This window comes from Balaenoptera musculus, chromosome 10 (genome assembly GCF_009873245.2).
Source record: "Balaenoptera musculus isolate JJ_BM4_2016_0621 chromosome 10, mBalMus1.pri.v3, whole genome shotgun sequence".
In the NCBI taxonomy this organism is placed as follows: Eukaryota; Metazoa; Chordata; class Mammalia; order Artiodactyla; family Balaenopteridae; genus Balaenoptera; species Balaenoptera musculus.
Genome location: NC_045794.1, coordinates 1,256,490 through 1,277,120, shown reverse-complemented (window position 1 = coordinate 1,277,120; position 20,631 = coordinate 1,256,490). Strand labels below are relative to the sequence as shown.

Here is a 20,631-nt window from a genome sequence, read left to right as displayed (position 1 = left end):
TTTAGCCTTTGACATGTCTTTTTGGCCCCGTCAGGCAGTGCGTCCGACGCCCGTTTAGACTTCACGGCCGTCGCCCGGTTGTCACGGTGAGCCTGGGCTGCACGTGGGGTCAGGCTCCGGAGCCGGCCCTCAAGCCTAGTGACGACACGGCAACCAGAGCACCGGCCCAATCCACGCGGCCTGCTGAGGCGTGACCTTGTCTCTTAACAGGCAGGACATCTTTGCTGTGTCAAAAGAAATACAAGAGGGGTGTCCCAGAGGGCCCCTAGGAAAGCAGGAGCCTCTTCCAGTGGTGCTACCTCTGCCCCGAGTGTCACCTCCCCCCCCCCCGCACCCGTCCTCCCCAGAGCCCTGCGGCTGCGCACTTAGAAAAGGAATCCGGGGCGTTTGGAAGCCGGTGGTGCTCTGGGTCAGCTCTGGGCCGAGGCACCGAGGAGGGGGCTGTCATTAGCCCCGGAGACGGCCCCTCACCCCGAGTCCGGGAGGATGAGCAGGGCCGCCGGGGGCTGTACAGGTGGGCGCGCTGGGTGACCGAGGGCCGCTGGTCCCACCCCTCCGGGCTGGAGAGCAGGGTGTCCCCGGACGCCCTCCGGGCTGGAGGGGAGGGGCCGTGGTTTTTGAAACACTCCACAGAGTGATGGATGAGCTCTGAAACTAGGCGGGGGTGATGGTTGCACAACTGTGGACTTTTACTAAAGATCGCAGGTCATACGCTCACAACGGGCAGATTTCCTGGTGTGTAAATTGTACCAGTAAAGCTGCTTTGAATAAAGAGTACAGTACTGGCAGCACCAGCCCGGGCCCGTCCAGGCTGCCCCGCCGGTCGCTCCTCCGTCCTCCCCGATGAGGGCGAGGCCACACGGTGGAGGGAGGGCAGTGGGGGGCAGTCAGGACTTGGGGGACCTCATCCTAGGAATTCGGGGTGCACAGGAGAGCATGGGGGCTTGAAGGGGTTTCCAGTTGCTAAGGCAGCTACTGCCTCTCTCAAGCCACGGGTTGGGCGGTAATAGTAAATTAAGGAAGCGTGCTCAGAAGATGCAGGGTTTCCTCCATCCTAAACGCACACAGACACACACACACACATACCTACACATACACAGACATGGAGACACACATACATGTACACAGACACACACACATACCTACACAGACACAGACACAGAGACACACACATGTACACAGACACACACACAGGCACATATATGTACACACAGACACACATATATGTACACACACAGACACACATATACACAGACACAGAGATACACATGTATGTACACAGACACACACATACACACACGTACACAGATGCACACACACATAGACACAGACACGCACACAAAAACATATGCAGGCACACCCACAGATACACACACAGATGCACTTGCCTCATTCTGCCAGCTCTGTCCCTGAACTTCCTTTGGTGGGTGCATGTGTACATGCAAGTATAATATTTTAAATTTAATCTTTCTGAGGAAGGGTCTGCATTGCCTCTGCTGGGTCCTTTCTGCCCTCTCCTCGGCACCTTGCTCCCCCTTCCCTGGGCTTGTGGCTTCGTCCTGGGGCCTCTCTAGGGCCACTGTGTTATGGGGCCGAGGGGACAGACTGCCCTTGGCATGGTGCATCCAATGGCCATGCCCCTTCCTTCTAGGAGGGCCTTGGACTTGGGTCATGCAGGTAGCATGTACCCCAGCATGCGAGGTCCCCAGGTACAGGCCTCCCTGGTGGCTCCTGGAGCTGTGGATTTGGGGACACCCTGAAGATCTCAGGGCCCTTCTCGAGGGTGCCCTCGGTCTCACTGGTTCTTGTTCCTCAGTGACACTCCTGTGTCTCATCTTGGGATCTTTGGAACAGCCCCACCCAGAAGACTCCTCTGGGGTCTTCCAGACTTGACTGTGCCCTGACCTTCGCCCCTGGACCTCAGGAGCCTCAGTCCAACTCCCGTTCTGTGCATCCCACGAAGTCACAGCTTCCCTGGGGCACAGCGGGCCACCGACTGGACAGCCAAGGGTGTTAGAAAACCCCTCACACAAACAACCAAGCAAAACCACGTTGGCTGATGGGTCAGAATCAACCAATACGAGCGTCGTGGTCTGGACCCGCCCCTTCCTCCTTCTCATGGCGGCGTTGTCTGTGGTCAGAGGCCCCTTTGCAAAACTTTCACCAAAACTGTGGCTTTGGGACACAGCTATTATTTAGTCTTCTGCTACCTCTCTTCCCATTTCCCCTGTGTCTTCTAGCTTCTTTTCCTGCATCTATGGGAACTTTTTACCAGGGTTCTGTCCTGCCCGTCTCATTTTCTACTCTCTCCCTCGGTGAGCTCAGTTACTCCTGCAGCTTTTCATTCATTTTCTACGTAAATCGTTCCTAGACTTATGGCTCCAGCTCCAAAGGCTTGGATCAGCATCTCCTACATGAGCGAGGCCCGTGGACCAGTGACTCCTGACCCCGCTTGGTTATTATAAAAGCCTGGAGAGCTTGAAATACACCGACTGCAACGTTTTGGAAGATCTGACTCAGATTTAGTAGTTCTGTGGCATGGCCCAGGAATATGCATTTTTAAAATTCCTTGTCGTGGGGGTGACGGGGGTCACGAGGCACCATCAGCCAGGAGAAGGACTTGAGGGGAAAGGTCACATTTAAGGCGCAGGGAATGAGGGGGACAGTTCGGGGGTTACGTGAGGAGCCTGTGGAAGATGCAGGAGGAGACATTGGACAGGACAGGTGCGGGTCAGGACTCCAGAGACAGTTCTCGCTGGAGGGAGGGGGAGGGGGGACGGACAGAAGGAGCCCCGGGCCTGGCTCTGCACCTGCAGCAGGTGCAGAGGGAGAGGCGGGGCCTGTGCGGGATGGGTGGACGGGGAGGAGCGAGAGTGGGAGAGAAACTGAGGAGACAGAGTCTTTGAAGCTCAAGGAACAGACATCTAAACACATAAGGAGGGGCTGGGTGGTGGTTCATCCTTGCGTTTCTGGCAGCTCACGGCCGACTGTGCAGAGAGCGGGCTCCGGGCTCTGGGTGGAGGAGGGGCCGCCGGTCCTGTCTGCAGCCTCGGGGGCCCTGCAGCAGGGGGTGCAGGCGGCTCTTTGTTGAGCTTTGAGGACTGAAACACTCCCGCCAGAATGTTCTTGTCGTGCCAGCACGCGGCCCCCGAATCACGTCAGGGCCCCTGAGATGAAGCTTGAGAATTCTCCCGTGACTCTCATAGCTTTTTTAAAACAAGAAGTTGCAGCTCCAGCGTCCTGCTCTGAGGAGGGGACGGTGCTGCACCTACAGCAGAGGCCCTAGGACCTCAGTGCCTACGGATCACCTGGGTGGAGGCTACAATGCAGAGTCCCAGGCCCCGCCTGCGGTGTGTCTAACGTGCTCCCCCCCGTGCTCCTGCTGCCGGGGACCGCGGGCTGCTGTTTGGGAAAAGCGACCAGCACGTTGGCTGTCCTGTGAGTGGGTCCCTGTCAGCCCTCTCCCCTGGCTCTCTCTAGATCCAGACAGAGAGAGGGAACACATCGGCCGCCCGGAGGTTTCCCCTCCGTGGGGTTCAGGAATAATCTGTTGAGCACAGACACTCGCAGGGAAGGAGGAGAAGGTCCCCTCACACCCCCGCGGGTCCGCTCGCTCACGGCTCCCTTCTCTCCATCCCGTCCCTCCTCCACCTGCTGAGGACAATCCCCCTTGTTTTCCTAGCGCTTTACTTTCTCCTCTTTCCAGGAGATGAAAAGTGTTCCAGTATGGAATTTTTTTAAAGTCTTTTTCTCGTTATTTAAGTAAAAGTCTGGTTGTTTTATGCTCCATTTAACGTACACTGTTGCACCCAAATCCGTCCACTTTGTTATCTTTTCCTGGTGCTAGTGGAGCAGAGGGAAACGTGAAGTGGCCCATGACACGACGTCTCTCTCTGCATTATTCACACTCTCGTTACTGGCAGGGCCACCTGGCGCGCAGAGCATCCGGTGTAAATAGCGCCGCGAACCCCTCCCTCGGGTAGCCGCTGCCCTGCAGGTAAATCGGATGATGTGTCTTGAGCTCTGGTGCCAGCAGGGCAGACCCATTGCGTGTGGAAAACTCCCAGCTCCCTGCAAACCCTGAAGTCCGCGCAGACTTGGCTTGGGCTGGAGTATTAAGAGAACATATTTGGCATTTGACCTTGTGCAGAGAACAGGGCTGTGTACTTTCTGGAGCCAGAGCCAGGCCGTACCCGGAGGTGGGGGGAGGAGGAGAGGCCAGAGAAGGAGTCATGGGGGGCCGGGGGCGGGGCGCTGCAGGGGGCTCGTCAGAGGGGCCCCCCTCAAGTGCCGGGGAGAAGGCTGGGGTGTCGGGTTTCCCATTTCGCTGCGAAACGGGGACAGCCGAGGCTGGGTGGGCGGGTCATGAGTTAAGGCCCGTGGGCCCTTAGGGCAGTGCCCGCACAGGCTACGAGCGCCACCTGCCCGGAGAGCTTGCAGCCGGAAACTGGGGGCCTCCGTCCTGTCCTGGAGAGGTCACCCCGGGCCCTTCGGGAGAGCTTTTGTGGGTGAGGAGACCCAGAGGCTGCTGTTTCTGGACACCTCGCCCAGGAGATGGGCATCTGGGCTGCCCAACCCCACGGTCTCACTGCACGGGGGGGGAAGCAGAGAGGCCTCGTGGCTAGAGAAAGGGCCCCAAGGGACAGCCCTGGTGGCCTGAGGGGCCAACCCCCCCCCCTCGCCCACACACATACACACACACACACACACACACACACACAGTGACTGTGTCTGGAGCAACCCTGTGTCCCTCCCGGTCAGCTCAGGGGCCGGCCACACCCGAGCCTCTGGGGTCCCCGTGGGGTCCCCTTCCAGGCCGTGCTGGGCTGAGGATGCCCCAAGGGTCCGAGTTGAGGGCACCCGAGCCCCGGGATGGGTTGGGGAGCGAGCAGGGAGGCGGGCTCCGGCCCTCGTCCTCCTGCCGTGAGCTGGGCGTTCGTTCATCGTGGGGTTTGCTCGAGTCACACTCACGGGAGACGAGAGTCGGGGCCGCTCTCGCGCAGGTGTGGTCCCCAGGCACCAGACACTCACTCTGCACCGACCAGGCGCGTGAAACACACGCACAGGTGATGGCGGATAGTGAGCCAGCTGGGCCCGCATCACAGCCAGTGCCGCGCGCGGGCCTCGGGAAGGTGCTTCACTGAGGGACCCCCCAGCCCCCCTGAGGGTCCACGGAGCGGCTCTGGGTGGGACGTGGGCGTAAGGTGTGACCTGTAAGCCATTCTGGGGCCGGGCTTGCGGGCGCTGGCCTGGGAACAGAGGCCTGGCCTGGGGGCCTCCCACCAGTCCCTGAACCTTTCTGTTTGTTGCTCTTCCGGCAGGTGGGGCCTGGAAACCTGCCTAGTCGTAATAATTACTTTTGCCGAGTGGCCACCAGGAGCCAGTGCTTTGCAAACATGGTTTCTAATCCCCACAAGAGTAAATGATCATATCTACTTACTTGTTTTCTTGAGGGTGGAGCATTCATCCCCCCGCCCCCCCCCACCGGATGCTGCCCTGGCCCCGGTGCCTTTGGCCAGGCACATGCCAGGCTCTTGATAAATATTTGCTGAGTGAGTGGACGGGGGAGTGGACAGACCCAGCCAGATGGTGTCCCTTTAGTTCAGAGGAGCAAAGCGACTGGGGAGTGAGGGCCAAGTGTCACGTGATCTCACGTGTGAGGGGGTGGTGGCCCCTGCCCTGTTCCCTGGAACGTCGTGCGGGGCTGCCATGAGCATGGGATGGGGATGGGAAGACACTTCGAAGATTAAACACCCTGCCTGGGTCGACATTAACTGGTATTTAAAAAAAAGAGCAACTTGGTTCTGTTGCACAATAAATTTGGTACATGCCGGGTAACCAGAGTTACACAAATGACTGTGTTGTGGAACTTGGAGCCTCTGACTCAGTGACAATGGGCCCTGTGTATGCCTTTGCTCCACGTGCAGACACCCCAGTGCTGTGTGCGTCTTAGTCATTTGAGCATCACGAGGACCCTACGAGACCTTCCTGTTGTCCCATTTCACAGACGAGGATACTGATTCTCAGAGAAGGGAGATGATGTGCCTGGAAACGCAGACACTGCGGCGTGGATGCAGGCGTGTGTCCTTAACCGTCAGGCGACAGCTGCCTCGTGGTGTGCTCAGGTGCCAGGGCTCCCTGGACCGGGCAGGGGGGTGCCACCTTTCCCCACCCCGTCGCAGACGGCGCCGGCTTAGAACCACCCACAGCAGAGAAGATTTGCCCCAAGGACCGGCGTCCTCAGAAGAGAGGACGGGCAGCGTGGGGAGGCTGGTGCGGCAGGGTGGTCGCACCAGACACCAGGCGTCTCCGAAGGGCGGTGGCTCCGGATGGAGCCCTGAGGGCGGGGGCTCCCGGATGGAGCCCTGAGGGCGGGGGCTCCCCCTCCCGAAAGGTTTCAGAAGGAGAGACGCCGCCTGCTCCGCACTTGCCCCCGACAGGGCTTTGAAGTCTGAGTGTGTGGCGCCTCTCGCTCCATTTTATCCACTTGTTTTCATTTGGGGGGAAACGTTCTATATACACAGCATATATACATTCACGATCTAGGTAATGGAACCCCTTTCCTGCACCAAGCTCCTCTTAATTTAAGTATATTGGAGGAAAGCCTTTCTCGAACATAAAATCCAAATCCCTGGATCCTTTAAAGGAAGTTCCGAGCATGTTGCATCCTTTCTCGGGGCTGTGCCGCCCTTAGGCACCCCAAGCGTTGAGCCTGCTGTGAAGCCGTCGGGAGGGTGGAGGGCGCTCCGGGCCCCAGAGCTGGCGTCTGGAGGGGCCCTGCGTGATTCCCAGGGACCCCGATTGCCGCGGGTGCCTGCCGGCTCGGCCCCGGCCCTCGGGATGTGCACTGCCCGCTCCTGCGGGCCTGGCACTGGGTCAGCAGACCCTTCCGGTGTGTGCAGAGGGAGGAGAGAGTGGACTGAGCAGGTCACTATTAACAGAGCGCGTTCGCTGTAATTTCCGCATCTGGGAACATAGATCTCGGCTTCTCGGGAGCCTTTCCCCTCTTTATTCCCTTTGTTCGTACTGGTTTCTGTGTGACTGAAGTTGTTAGGTCTGCCATGCAACCAGTAATAATAGTAACGTCCGCTCTGTACTGCAGACAGCGTTCGGAGTCAGTGTTAACTCGCCTGGTCCTCTCAGTTCCCCCCGTAGACCACGGGACTGTTAGAGCCGCTCCGTCTTAGAGAGGACGAGAATGAGGCCCAGAGACGTGAATTAACTCGCCCCAGGCCGCACAGCTACGAGGCGGTGGAGCTGGGGTTCCAGCCCAGGTGTGCGGCTCCCGAGCCTTAACGCCCCGCGGCCCCCCAAGGCCTACACCCAGCGTGTGTGTGACAGACGTGGGGTCTCTTCACCAGTGACCGCAGGGGGTGTTGTGTCTGTGGGTCGGGGGGGCAGCCCTGGAGCCCCTCGCCGGCGCCGTCCAGGAGGCGTGGGAGGTGGGGAGCAGGGGCTGCAATGCCCACAGCACAGGCAGGTGTGACGGGGCCGAGCTGGGGTCACCGACCCGCGTTCCGGCTCCATCGCAAGCGGGCTTGTCGCTCTGCTTCCCGGACTCAGGGCTTCTCGGCTGTGAACCAAAGGTGGTACCTCTCACAGTGCAGTCGAGGCTGGGCCCGGAGGAGAGGATGGAAATGCCAGCGGCCACGGGTGGAGCTGAGTTCTCACGATGACGGGCGCCCCTGTTGTCATGGGAACAGACAGATACGCTCTGCCTGGCGCATTGGCCCCTTTCCTGGCATCTTCTCCTGTGAACTTTCCCTCGGCCTCCTCTCAAGGTGGCGTAGGGATGCAAGCGAGCTCAGAGCCATGCTCCGGATTTAGTTCCTGCCCTTTCCAGGCTGGATGCAGCAGGGCGGCCACAGCCTGTGGAGCCGAGAGTGGCAGGAGGGGGGGACCCTCCCCACACGTGGGACCCCTCGTGGGGGACCCTCCCCACACGTGGGACCCCTCGTGGGGGACCCTCCCCACGCGTGGGACCCCTCGTGGGCCACTGGTCCGGGTCCCCGGCGCAGCAGGGGTGGCTGCAAGGATCCCTGTGCCTGGCCCTGCCTCCCGCCCGGCCTCCTCAAACACACGGAACCATCGCGAACGCGGGCTTGTCCGTCCACGCTCTGGGCCCGTGGGCAGGGTCAGAACTGGCCCGTCTCTGAGTCCTTGGGAACAGGGTGAGGCCTGGAGAGTAAGGGTTAGGGTTAGGCCTGGCCAGAGGGGCCGGAGGGGCTGCACGGGCTTCTGCAGATCCTTCCAGGGGCTGGACTCACCCCAGTCAGGCCCTGCGGGCGCTGGTGGGACGGGCAGGCCTTACGGAGAAAGGCGAGGGGGCCAGAGGTGGTCCCCGGTCGTCCCCTGCCAGGCCACCGAAGAGCACGTGAATGAGAGGCCCGCACAGGCTGGCGGGGGCGGGGGATCATCAGTGCACAAAATTATTGCTAGGCATCCACCACAAAGAAGGAAAACCAGGGCAACCCTTGGTGTCCCCCGTGCTCCTCTCAGATGGCATACTGGGGGGCACTTTAGAGGACTTTGGGGAGAAGAGTTTAACGTGGGGTTCCTGGCTTTTGCGGCTGTGGGGCCGTCTAGTTATGCCCGAGGGGATGCTTGTCCCAAACTTAACTCTGACTTCCTGTCCCCCCTGCCCCTCCTCCAGCAGGACGTGCTACTTATGTGCTGCAAGTATGTCTTCACTTTAAAGTTGCCTGCAGACATCTGACTGTAAATCTGTAATCACTGGTGTGGCGGCGTTTGAGGACGATGACCATGGTCAGCTGGGGGCTGGTCCGTCCAAGCGCAGATGAGCCTGAGGCCTGCTGTCGCCCGTGGTCAGCGCCGGCTGGGCTCACGAGGCAAAAGCGTTCGTGCACAAGTGTGGGGAAAGCAGAGCTAAGACGTCGGGGAAAGTGAGGGGCTAAGTGTAGGATTCTGAGATTCTAGCGTGATTAGTGAAGGCCCTAGAGGCAGTGATTCGTGTGAACTGGAGGGTGGAAAAGTGATAGAAAAGGTTTTCCTGGGAGAAGTTGCTCTCGAGTGAAGCCCAAAGCCTGTGGGGGAATTGGCTAGACCTATGGTCGGAGTAACGGGATCCCGGGTCGGAACAACAGGAGTAGAATTCCTTGCAGAAGGTACGGCTTTGACATGTAAACGTGGATTCCCAAAGGTCAGTCGAAGACCATCCTTGGCGTGATCAGCTTTCGTTCCCCAACGGTTCCTCACTGGGCACCTGCTACGTGTAAGAGGCAGCTGTGCTTAAGACAGACGCCCTCGAGAGGCATCATTCTAAGGGCGAGTGGTACCGGCATCTAATTAAAAAATGAATTGTTTGGTTATAATTGGCCTCTAAAATATTTATGTTCAGGTGTGACTACGTTTGTTTTAAGTAAATATTTTGCTAACGCTACCGAAAGAACAAAACCCAAACTTAGGATCCCTCGATTGCATGGAAGGGGGAGCTGTATCATAGAGTCTCTTAAATTGTGATGAAAAAATGTTTTAGGGTCGATGGTGGGATTGGTAATCCTGCCAAAGCGACCCCTAGATGATGAAACTTGAGACTTGCTGAATCAAGGGGGTTAAGAGTGAGGAGGAAGGGTTAGATGTGGCCGCTTGAAGGAGGGTCACACCGGTCCTCAGGTACAAGGAGAGGATTCCGGGAGGGCAGAACCAATCAGACTGCTCGCCTCGCTGCCACTTTGCGAGGTCTGTTCAGCAGGAAACTCAATTATACACAAAGCTTCCTGCGTTTAAAGCGTGTTTTCCTGTCGGGAAGATGCAGCCTGACGTCATTTCTTACTTCTCAGGACGATTTGAAATCCTCAGTTACCAAAGTCCTCTTTTTCTCCCTGTAGCCCCCATTTTTAGTAAAGCTTGTTCATTTTTGTAAAAAAAAATTTTTTATAGTCATTTTTATCCTTCTGGAATCAGGAGGGTTTTCTGCGTGAATAATTTTTTTTCTTTTCCTTTTCTCCAATGTAGGCATCTTGGGTTTGGCCTCTTGGAGAGAAATAATAAAATTCTTTGTTTACTCTGGTGGCCTTTGCTTACGTTAGAGCTGTTTTATCTCAGACATTTGTGAGTCTATAAATCAAATCAGCTTTTCTTAAATGCGCGGATCCCTTAGATTCGACCGACATCTCTTGGTTACATTTCCAGTGACAACGCACCCTGTCCTGTCGGTTTATTCATTTTTTTGCATGTTCATTTATTGTTTTATCCTTTGCTCACTCAACTACCATCTGTGGACACGCCAGGCAGCGGGCGGGGGCCTCGGGTCACGGAGCCGTCGTGGGGAGTCGCTGGGAGGGCTTCGTGGCTATAAACACCCAGTGCTGCAGAGCATGGGGTTTGGACGCAGCTGTGGGTTTCCCTGCGATTGTGTTTCTTGCCTGGATTTTCCCAGTGGGCCCTGCCTGGTGGCCCCGTGCCTGGAGCAGCTGCCAGCAGGGACCAGACGCGCTGCCCTTGCAGCTTCCCAGCCTCTCCGGCCACGGTTTCCACTTGCTACTCGGCGAGAACTGTGCTGAACTTACGAGTGGGCTTCCCGAGAGGAGCATCGTCTCATAGAGAGGATGCTTCTAGAAGCCCTTTGAAAACCGTGAGGCATTATTCAGATGGAAAGTGTCGTTGTTTTGATTACCCAGTGCCTCTGAATTTTGCTGTTGGCTGGTGACAAAGGAGAGAGGGTGTGCAGTCACCCCGAGGCTCTGTCACCGCTCGGGTACCATGGGTGTGCGGACCGGGGACCAGGCGGAGCAGGGAGGCCGAGCAGGGTCCCCGCCCTTGAGGGGTTTAGGATCTGATTCAGGTGAGGGGCTCCACGAGAGAATCACATAAAGCCATGAGAGATGGGGGTCGGGGTGCTTCAGAGCCTGTCCAGGACTTTCTTGCTCCAAAATTCCAGTCATTGTCAGGAATCGTCAGAATGTTTGCTAAGTAGCTGTGTTAGGCAGGGGGCGGGGGGGCTGGTGGGGAGTCAGGATTTCATGTGAAAAGATAACCAAGGGCACAGGATTCCTTACCCAGGGTGGAGGTCGTTGGGAAGGGCAGGGTCCAGACAGACGCAGAACCATCTGGAAAGCCCTTCCACGTTTCTGCTCATTGCTGGCGTTTAATTATCCTTTGTCCCATTAAGCTTGAAGAGATGGCTTTCTGCTCTCAACCCCGCGTGTTGTTTACCTGCTGGTGGGGAGAGCATCACGAGACCCCATCCTGACCCCCTCGTCCCCGTTTCCTCCTTTTTCAGAGGCGTTTTGTGGTGATTTGCATGTGACTTTTCAGGCCCTGAATCTTTCACGGTAAAGGTCTAAGTGTTCGCGGGACCCACGTAGGGCCAGGTGTTGGGGGACGCGGGGGGCGGGGGGCGGGGGGAGGGCAACTAGAGTCCACCCAGACGTGGGCAGAGGGCAGACGGGTCCCCTGGGACCAAGGCACATTCACGTCACTGGAAGTCCCGTCAGCACACCCACCCCGTCTTCCCTTCTCCACGTCGACACGATTCAGGCTTAAGAACCAGGATGGCATCTGGGGAAACGAGCACAGGTCATGGAGACAGGGTGGCCCCAAAGACGCTGAGATTCTCTTGCTCAGTGTTTCAGAAGCTCCAAAGGAATTGAGCAATTTAGGCTAGATTTCAAAAAAGGGGGCCGACCAGAGAGGAGGGGCAGATGGCAGCAGGGCGCAGCGGGGGAGAAGGTGAAGGTAAACCTGCCATTGCCTGGCTCCTTCCAGATGGTGCCTTCGTCCTGTGTGACGTGCATCTGATGGGAGGCTTACTGACAGCTTCCTCGGGTAACCTTGGGGCCTGAAATGCCAAATCCGGGACAGCAGACCCTTGGCTTTATTGGTGTCGGGGCTTCACCAAAGTTATGTGCTATTGAACGCTTCCTGGGGACGGTTGCCTCTTTGTGGTGAGTGTTAGATCATTTCCATTGACTCGTCGTGGAGAGAAGGCAGGAAGGTGAGATGATGGAGGGAAAAGTGGAATGAGGCTCAGGATTCCCGGGAGGAGCAGGGGGGCAGAGAGAGGAGAGAAAGCATGTCTCAGGACAGAGGAATCTAGAAGGCAATCATGAAAGCACCATGGCCAGATTGGCAGGAGACAAGATGTGAATTACAAAGTGAAGGGAGACTTCGATTGCCTTCCCAGGACTTTGGGGGATGTCTCTGGGTAATTTAACAGGCAGCAGGTTTTCTCCCAGGCGAATCATTTTGAAAAATTCACCCTGAACACACGGGTTTCTGTGTTCTTGACTCCCAGTCCTCGGATTACCAGAGTTGGTCATGCGGGGCCCCTTGGAAAGCGACGTGCCGTCAGCACATCTGGGAACAGTTAGGAGGATGCTGGACGTGGGGATACGTTTGTGCAACTTCTGGGGCTTTTTTATAATTTGTATGTTCACACGCGTGTGCACACACACACACGTATATAAAACCTGTCAAATCTTTCAAAACTCTCTGAAGGAATTAGCATTATAAAATCATAAAGAAGTCTCTGAAGGGCCTTTAGAGCAGAGAAGGAGCAGAGAAACAGCCCACATACATCACTTTGCTGCAAACCCATCATCCGCATGACCTGAGAAATCTCGGGTAAATCTCTCGTGAAATGAACTCCCTCCTGCCTGACAGCCTCTTTGGAAGCAACAGCTCTGCCTTCGTGTTAAAATATTCCATTGAAAGGACCTGCCATGGAGACACTGATCCCGCCTATGGGCAAGGAGCGCCGGAACGCGAGTGTCTTCTAGCCGCTGCTCATGTGTTGACCCCGCCGTTCCCGCTGGCGTGTTTAACCAGACTCTCCGCTGCCAGGCCAGGGCTCTGGTATTACTGTCCCTGCATCCTGAGTCACATCTTCCTTTAATCCGACTAATAACGGCCACCACTCTTATAATTCTGGAGCAGGTGTCCCATGCCAGGAACCCTAACCGTGGCAGCGAGTCCACAACTCTGCAGTTTCCAGCTCTAGTTTGCAAACAGGGAAGCAGGTTTAGAGGCAAGGTGACCTAGCCAGGGCCACACAGGGAGGGTGCGGGGGTTTGAACCACGCTCCATGTGACTCTGAGCGCTCGTTCTTTCTAGTGTACAGAGTGATTGCCCCCACGTCCCCCCCAGATGTGTCCCCAGAGGGGCCCAAGGAGGGGAGGGTGTGTGTTTCTGAGCCCAGCAGTGAGGCTTCCCTCCCTCGGCCCTTGGGGGCCCCCTGTCTGGACCAACCCTGAAATTTGCTCTTGGCCTTTCCAGGGGAGATGCCACAGGGGACTGGCTTTTTCCCAGGGTTCTCTGGGCAATGATGTCTTGCATCTGGGAAGATGTGGTCTTGGTGGCCACCTGAGCAGCGGCAGAAATCTTGCCAGGTGTCATTTGGGCCTTATGTGGGATAAACTTGGAAACTGCTGAGTTTGCTGGACCTGAGAGCTCCCAAAGGGTGTTTGAATGTCTGAGGCCGAGGAAGAAAGGGCAGCTCTGACCTGTCTTGGGACCGTGTGCTTTGTTCTCCTGACCCTTTGGAAACGCTTGGATAAATGCATGTGTTCAGATGCCTGCCGGGCCGGTGTGCGTCCATTCCAGGCTCCCAGCCGAAGAGAGGAGAGACAGGCCTGGCGAGGAGAGAGGGGAGCCAGGCCTGGCGAGAAGAGAGGGGAGACAGGCCTGGCGAGAAGAGAGGAGAGACAGGCCTGGTGAGAAGAGAGGGGAGACAGGCCTGGCGAGCAGTAGGGAATGTCACAGTTCTTTCTCCTGGACGCACTTAAAAAGCCCACGACCCATTTAACGTTTCCACTGCAAGAGTTACCTCTGCTGATGGTGTTTGGAAAGCAGGCGTCTAGGAAAAGCCCAGCTGTAGGAATCTTCTAGGAGCAGAGAGTAGACCGCTGCCTTTCCTGGTTTTCAACAATCCCTTAATTTTCCTCACCGTTTTTGAACTGTCCACCACAGCAGAAAGTTTCTGGGATCAGGACTGCTCTGGGGGAAGAGACAGTGGCCTGAGATGCCCGGGGAGAGGCTGGCATCGGCTGAGGGCAGCAGGCGGGGCCTCGGCGTGGGAGCCCAGCCCCGCAGGCTGTGTGTGGGTCCAGGCTGGGGCAGACCCCAGAACAGGGGCACGTGGGCACGGCCAGCGGCTCAGGGATCCCGAGAGCAGCAGCGTGGAAGGAACCAGCCCAGCCTTACGCGTCACGGAGGCCGGGGGAGGATCCAGGCTTGGGGGGTCTGGGCCACAGAGACCACGCGGCAGGAGCAGGAACCCAGCAAGGAGGGTGGGCGGCAGAGAGCTGTGGTGACGCAATCCGGCCGGAGGGAGGGAAACGGGCCGGCAGCCTCCGCGTCAGCCAGGGGGGCCCCCCGTGTGGCAGGGGGCCTGGTGCTCAGCCCTGGGTGTGGTTGCCTGGAGCTGGCAGGTTGGGTCAGAGTCTGGTGCAATGTAAGAGTGAAGCAGAGCAGGTCGGGGGTCTTGACCCGGGTCTCTAGAGGAGCCCCTGCTTGGAAGCAGACGCGTCAGCGGTAACTGGCGGACCACAGGACTCAAGGAGTAAGAGTGTCCCTCCTCCCCCACCCCCCCAGCCCCCTGGGGATAGAGCAGAGGATGAGGAATGCCCACCCCTGAGGAGGAAGAGCCTGTCCCCATGGTGACGTCCTGCCCGTGGTGGCGTCCACGCTGGGCTCCCAGGCCACAGGGCGGCCGTGGTGACAGGCACGCATTCCCCTCCTCTAGAAACTTAGGTGGCTTTAAGATAGGTAAGGCTCGTGTCATTGCCTCTGTGGGTTCTGACGGAAAGGCGTTTGGTGGAGGACGTGTGTGGGCCGGCGTGCCGTGAATGCTTATTTATGTTGGTGTTTTAAAGACAGTGACACAGAGTCAAGTTTCACCGGCAAGTTTGGGTTTTCAGTTTTCTTCTGCTTCTCTCCTTCTCACGGGGAAGTGTCTCTACGCTCCTGTTTCCTTGACCTCCTCACGATGACTTTCATTGTCAACGGTGTACTTTGAGTTCGCCTCTTGGGAGGGTGACGTGGGAGCTGCACTGGTCAGTGTTCCCCCGGCGGGTGCTGAGGGCCTGAGGCCGCCGCGCCGTGGGGTCCCGCGAGCGTCCTTTGTGTTGCTGTGGCTCTCTCTCGCTTGAGTGCGCTGTTGGTCTGTCTCGGATGACTGGGCGGAGGGGTGAGTAACCGTCACAGATTCCACTGGGTTCCATTGGGCTCGAGCGCTTTGTTCAGAGCAGACTCTACTGGTCGTGTGGGAGGAATAGAGGTTTATGGGTCACTGGAGGTAAAAGAAAACTGGAAGATCATCAACTTGAATTCCCTGACTTTGTAAGGAAACTGAGGCTAAGTCAGATTTTGCTCAGGTCTAAGTAGCATTGAAGTCACCTGTGCTCTAGCCAGCGTTCTGTGTGCGCACTCCTGGCGGGCCAGTGGTAGCTAGGAAGCGGGTTTGGGGGTGGCCGGGACGGGGGCCGACCACAGGGCCGTGTCTGCAGACTGAGCTGTGCTCGGCACTCACGGGCAGTCACGCAGGTTTGAGTAGCAGCAGCAAAACCAGACTTTCCCTATTCAGCAGCAACTCTGGGTGGAAGAGTCCCCGGCTTTGGACTCTGCTCCCATCACATCCCTTTCGGGGTCCAGGTCGGGGTCTGGCCGGGAGCCCCGTACATCCCAGCTCTCAGCAGGGTGCGAGGTGGGCCGGGCTCAGAGCCGGTTTGCAGAAACGTCTCGATGAAGAAGGGAGATTTATACCTTGTCTTGGCCTCCTTCATGGTGAGGGGGCTGCAGGAAGGTGGGGATGACACCGGCCCACTCAGGGGGACACATTAGGCTCGTTCCCTCCACCCCACATACATCGGCCGGGGACCCCCGGGAGTCCATCCTCACTCGCGGTGGCGGAGCCAGAGCACAGGCAGAGGCCGTTTCAGCAGCTCGTTGCCTCCATGTGTCCCGCACTTGTGTCTCCTTGGGGGCCTGAACCGCCCAGTGGACCACGGACCACCAGCCTCTCTGGGCGGCTCCTAAACCCTCCTGTTTCTAGTTGGAGCTCAGTATCTTGTCTCAAATTGAGGGACGGTCCCTGAGCTTGAGAACATCATCAGAGGCTCTGTCCCCTTTCAGCCACCTCCCCGTCGCCCACGTGTGCATATGGTGAGGGCTGTTCGTACAAAAGAGGGCATGCCTGATGACAGAAACGACTGCTGTCACCCGGTATCTGTTCTCCCATCTTTCATTGCCGGCGTTTTCCGCTGGCTCAGGGCGGCCGGGAGTCCAGGGCCCAGCCTCCCTCGTGGTTAGTGGGCAGCAGTGGTGGCTAAGTTCTGGCGACCGGGATGCCAGCGGGAGTGGGCGTGCCCGCCCCTCCCTCCCCACCTTCCCGCAGGGGTGAACACAGCCCTGGCGATGAGACACTTTGGGTACTGCTGACCAAAGCATCGCCTTGAGGGTAGGATGACCATGAGAGGTGCCTGGGCGCCGGCGCTGGTGGGCGCGGGGCTGTCACTCCAACCTCCCCCCAACCTCCCCCCTCCCCCCCGGGAGCTGATAAACCACTCACGAGGTTATTTTGGTCTCTTGTCACTACAGTGTGATTTATAACTCAGGTTATTCCTTGCTTCTTGGGAACTTTGGTTCTAAATAAAACAAAAGATAGCGGTTGGATAAGAAGGCCAAGGTCAGGTGATGTGAAAAGCTGGTCGCCAGAACCTGGGAGCGGAGGAAGCGCCAAGTTTCTCCCTTTTCTTGCGTCCCAGCTCCCATGTGGGACCCGTGTGCCTCTAGGGAAGGGCGGTCAGTCCCGCCGGCGCTGGGTCCCACGGCCCTTCGTGTTGGGTGATTCGAAGGCTGTCATCCGCCCGGATTCTCCCAGTGCTGGGAAGTGTGACCGATTATCCCAGTGCTGGGAAGTGTGACGGATTAACCCCGGGAGGAGGATGAAGGCGCAAGGGGTCAGTTCCAGAAACAACCGTTTGGGGGACCGGCCGCCTAGCCTGGTCAGCGTGGCCCAGACCAGCAGAGTCTCATCTAACTTTCATCGTAAATTTTCACGCCTGGTGGGTCAGTGGAGCACTCGGCCCCCTTTCACCCAGCCTGTGTCCGTTGGTCCTGAAACAGCCTTTGGCCATTTGCCTGATGGACGGGCCCTTAATCCTGAGAGTCACGAACGAACATCGGCATCGTGGTGGAGAAGCTCTCTGCTTGCGTTAGTCTCCATTGCAGGTTGGAGGCTCCTTTTAAAGAAATTGCGGCAAAACATACCTAACGTAAAATTTACCATTTTACCCCTTGTGAAGCGTACGTACGGTTTGGGGGCTGTAAGCACATCCACACTGTTGTGTAGCCCTCACCACCGTCATCCCCAGGACTTTGTCACCTTCCCAGAAGGAAACTCTGTCCCCCGTGAGCACTCATTGCCCCCACCTCCCCCGTAGGCCTGGCACCCCCCCTCCTGCTGTCCGTCTCTGACTCTGGCTCCTCTGGTCCCTCCGAGTGGAATCGCACAATGCTTGTCCTTCTGTGGCTGGAGGCCCCTCGCCTAAAGCGGGGGAAGGTGGGTGGACTCCGTGCCAGGAAGGGCCAGGGACTGCGTTCTCTGGGGATGTGAAGGCTCCAAGCTGTGACTCTGCTCCTCCCTCCGGGGCGGGGTGGCAGCGTGTGCTGGAGTGCCCTCCCCCATCTCATCCTCCCGTTTCCCTCCGGGGCGGGCTGGGGGAGGGGCCTGGTGCCCGCCTTGTGCGCCTGCAGGCGCGGTCCACGAGTAAGACAGTTGGGACGTACTTGGCAAAATACGAGCTAGTCACTATCTCAGAAGAGCTGACTCATCACAGGGTCCCTCCAGGGTCCACAACCTCAGCCGCCCTCTCAGCGTCCTGGACGGTCCCTGCCTCCCAAAGTGCTGGGTGGAAGTTCTTTTAAATTCAAGAAAAAGGGAAGACTCTGCCTGTCCCCCAGGGATGGTCCTGAAGCCTCTTCTCTGGCCGGGGACGTTTCCCGTGTAAACCCGCAGCAGACGTTTCCCGTGTAAACCCGCAGCAGGCCTCCCCAGAGGGCTCTCCTGTAGGTTCTCCGTTGGGGAATCTTGCTTCTTCCTGACAACTGGAGGCTTAGCTGTGACAGGCCCGACTGAACAGACAAAACAGCCAAGGCGTCCTCCTGGCAGGCTGCGACTGGGGGCCGGAGACGGGGGGTGGACGGGGCAGGGGGGTGCAGGATGTGTCTCGGGGACACCGGCCACATCAGGGCGGCGAGGAGTTGGTGGGGGGGGGTTCAGTATGGCCGTGACAGACTTCAGGAAGGACCCGGGTTTCCCAGCTGGGAGCCCGGGTTTGGGTCTGGAGTTGGCATTTCCTGTTGCAGCTGCAATGCCCTGGGATCCGCCAGGCACAGGGGACTGTGGGCAGGGGTCACAGAGGGTCCCCTGGGTTCACAGGCAGGAGAAGTGGAAACCAGCAGACCCCGCTCCCTGGGGCCTCCGTCCCCCTCGCCCCGAGGCCGGGGTGTCTCACCCAGAGTCTAGCTCAGTCTGTGCTCTTTCCTCGCGGGAGAGTTTGCTTTGCAATTATTCATTAATCTGTAAAAATATGTTTTATGCACTCTCCTGAGTAGATGTGATGTTTTATAAAAATAGAATAAAGTGATATGGTAATGAGGGAAAAAAACACAGCAGTTTAGAAATTGTGATTGAATGCTCTCTTCCCAAACCACGCTAAAATTACGGTGAAGGAATCTTTAAAAAGTGCATAAACCACAGAGATAAAATGAATGGAAAAGAAGACAACAGCAACCACATATGTGTGTGTATATATACACGTGTATATTTGAGGGCTAGGTTCTCGTTTGTTCACTTTTTGTGTTTGAAATATTCTTTGATGACATATGGGGCCTGGGAGTCTTTGCCACGGTCCTTAACAACCATATGGCTGCACCCAACCATGCATGTTACGGGGCTTTGCCTCTTTGACGATTTTGCAGAGGCTTCCCTGGTCCTCTAGTTTCCGTTATGTTTTCCAGCCCCAGTGAAGTTGATGGTGATCACACAGACCCTCGACCAGGTCTTTCTCCATAGACGCATCACAGTTGGATGTGATCACACACACGCATTGTCTAAGCTTGGCTCTGGAAGGTGAGGGCATCTTCGGCACCTCTTTTAAAGCAGTGTTAATGTCGACAACACCCTAGAACCAAAGCCTTCCTGGACCACGGTGGTGGGTTAAGGTTGGAGCTGAATCCAGAGCTCACCAGGGAGACCCTGCCTCTGTGCAACCCAGCGGCACCAGGCAGAGATGGGTGGAGGGTTGTCCTCTGTTGAAGACCAAGGGGATGCTCTCTGGATGGGGGCATGGCTGACACAACCCAGAGCAGGATGGTGGGGGGATGACGGGGCTGAGACGCCCCAGCTGTCTTCCCACTTGTTCTCACAGCACAGCCCTTAGGCCTGTACTTTCTAGGCTGGAGATCTGAACATCCCCCAGCATCCTTCAGGCTGGCAGAGCATACTAGCCTGGGGAAGAAAGCACTGAGGACATGTCAGAGTCCACCCAGCAGAACAACTCAGCTGCAGCCCCTCTAGCTGACAAGTCCCACTCAGCACTCCTATCAGTTTTCTGTTGTTTCACTCTTAAATATGATCAGTCAATGAAGGACACCCAACTATTTGAGGAGGTCCCTTAAAATGAAAATAGAAACCAAAACAAACAAGGATGCGTATTTAAAACAGAATATGAAAGAAGAAACCTTAAAGAAAACCTCAAACCACCACCACCAACATTCTTTTCTGTCTTTAAAGAGATGAGAGAAGATGATAATTCCCTGAAACGGGAACTGATTTCTGTGAAAAAGGAACATTCAAGAAACAAAAAGGAATTCTTGGAAATTAAAGATGTTGTAGCTGAGGGCTATGAATCATTGGAAAACAAAATTAATGAATCTCCAGGAAAGCAGGGCAAAAAATCAGAGCTGGAAATTAGGAGGAAAAAAAATATGACAATGAGACGACCAGTCCAGGAAGTCCAGCATCTAAATGCTGGGGGTTCCAGAAAGAGATAAGTGAATAAACAGTGGCAGGTAACCCTCATGGAGGCAGTTCCAGGACCCTTCCTACAACTAAAGGGCAGTAGTTTCCAGGCTGCAGGGCTCATGGAGTGCCCACATGAATGGGCACAACATTGTGAACATTTCAGAAAAGTGGGGACAGTTGGACAATATTACAAGTTTCTAGAGAGAAAAAAATATATTACAAAGGATCAGGAATCAGCCTGGCTTCAGGTATTTTAACATGAGAAGCAAGAAGGCTGGAGCAGTGCCCTCAAAATTCTGAAGGAACAGGCTTTCCAGTTGGGAATTTTATACCCAGCCAAACTATCACTCAAGCAACAAGTAGAAAAAAGACATTTTCAGATGAGTAAAAAAAATCTCAACAATAACAACAACAAAAACAACTAAAAGAAAAACCCCAAACCAAAACCAAGTTAGCTCCCATGCAGGGAAGCTACCAGAGAAAGTTCTCCACCATGAAGTGGGAGTAAACCAAGGGAAACGTGGGATTTAGGAAACACAGGATCCAGCACAGGAGAAAGGCAAAGAGCATCTATGAAAGGGGACCCTTTCTAGTCATCATGATGCAGAATAGGACGCTGATCCCAGTTAAATTACGATGCTGTT

General features: G+C 56.6%; 1 protein-coding gene across 11 annotated transcripts in view; it reads left to right on the top strand.

Annotated features, from left to right (window-relative positions):
* Window positions 1-20,631, top strand: part of CACNA1C (calcium voltage-gated channel subunit alpha1 C) — a 557,739-nt gene that overhangs the window by 135,175 nt on the left and 401,933 nt on the right. The window lies entirely within an intron of this gene.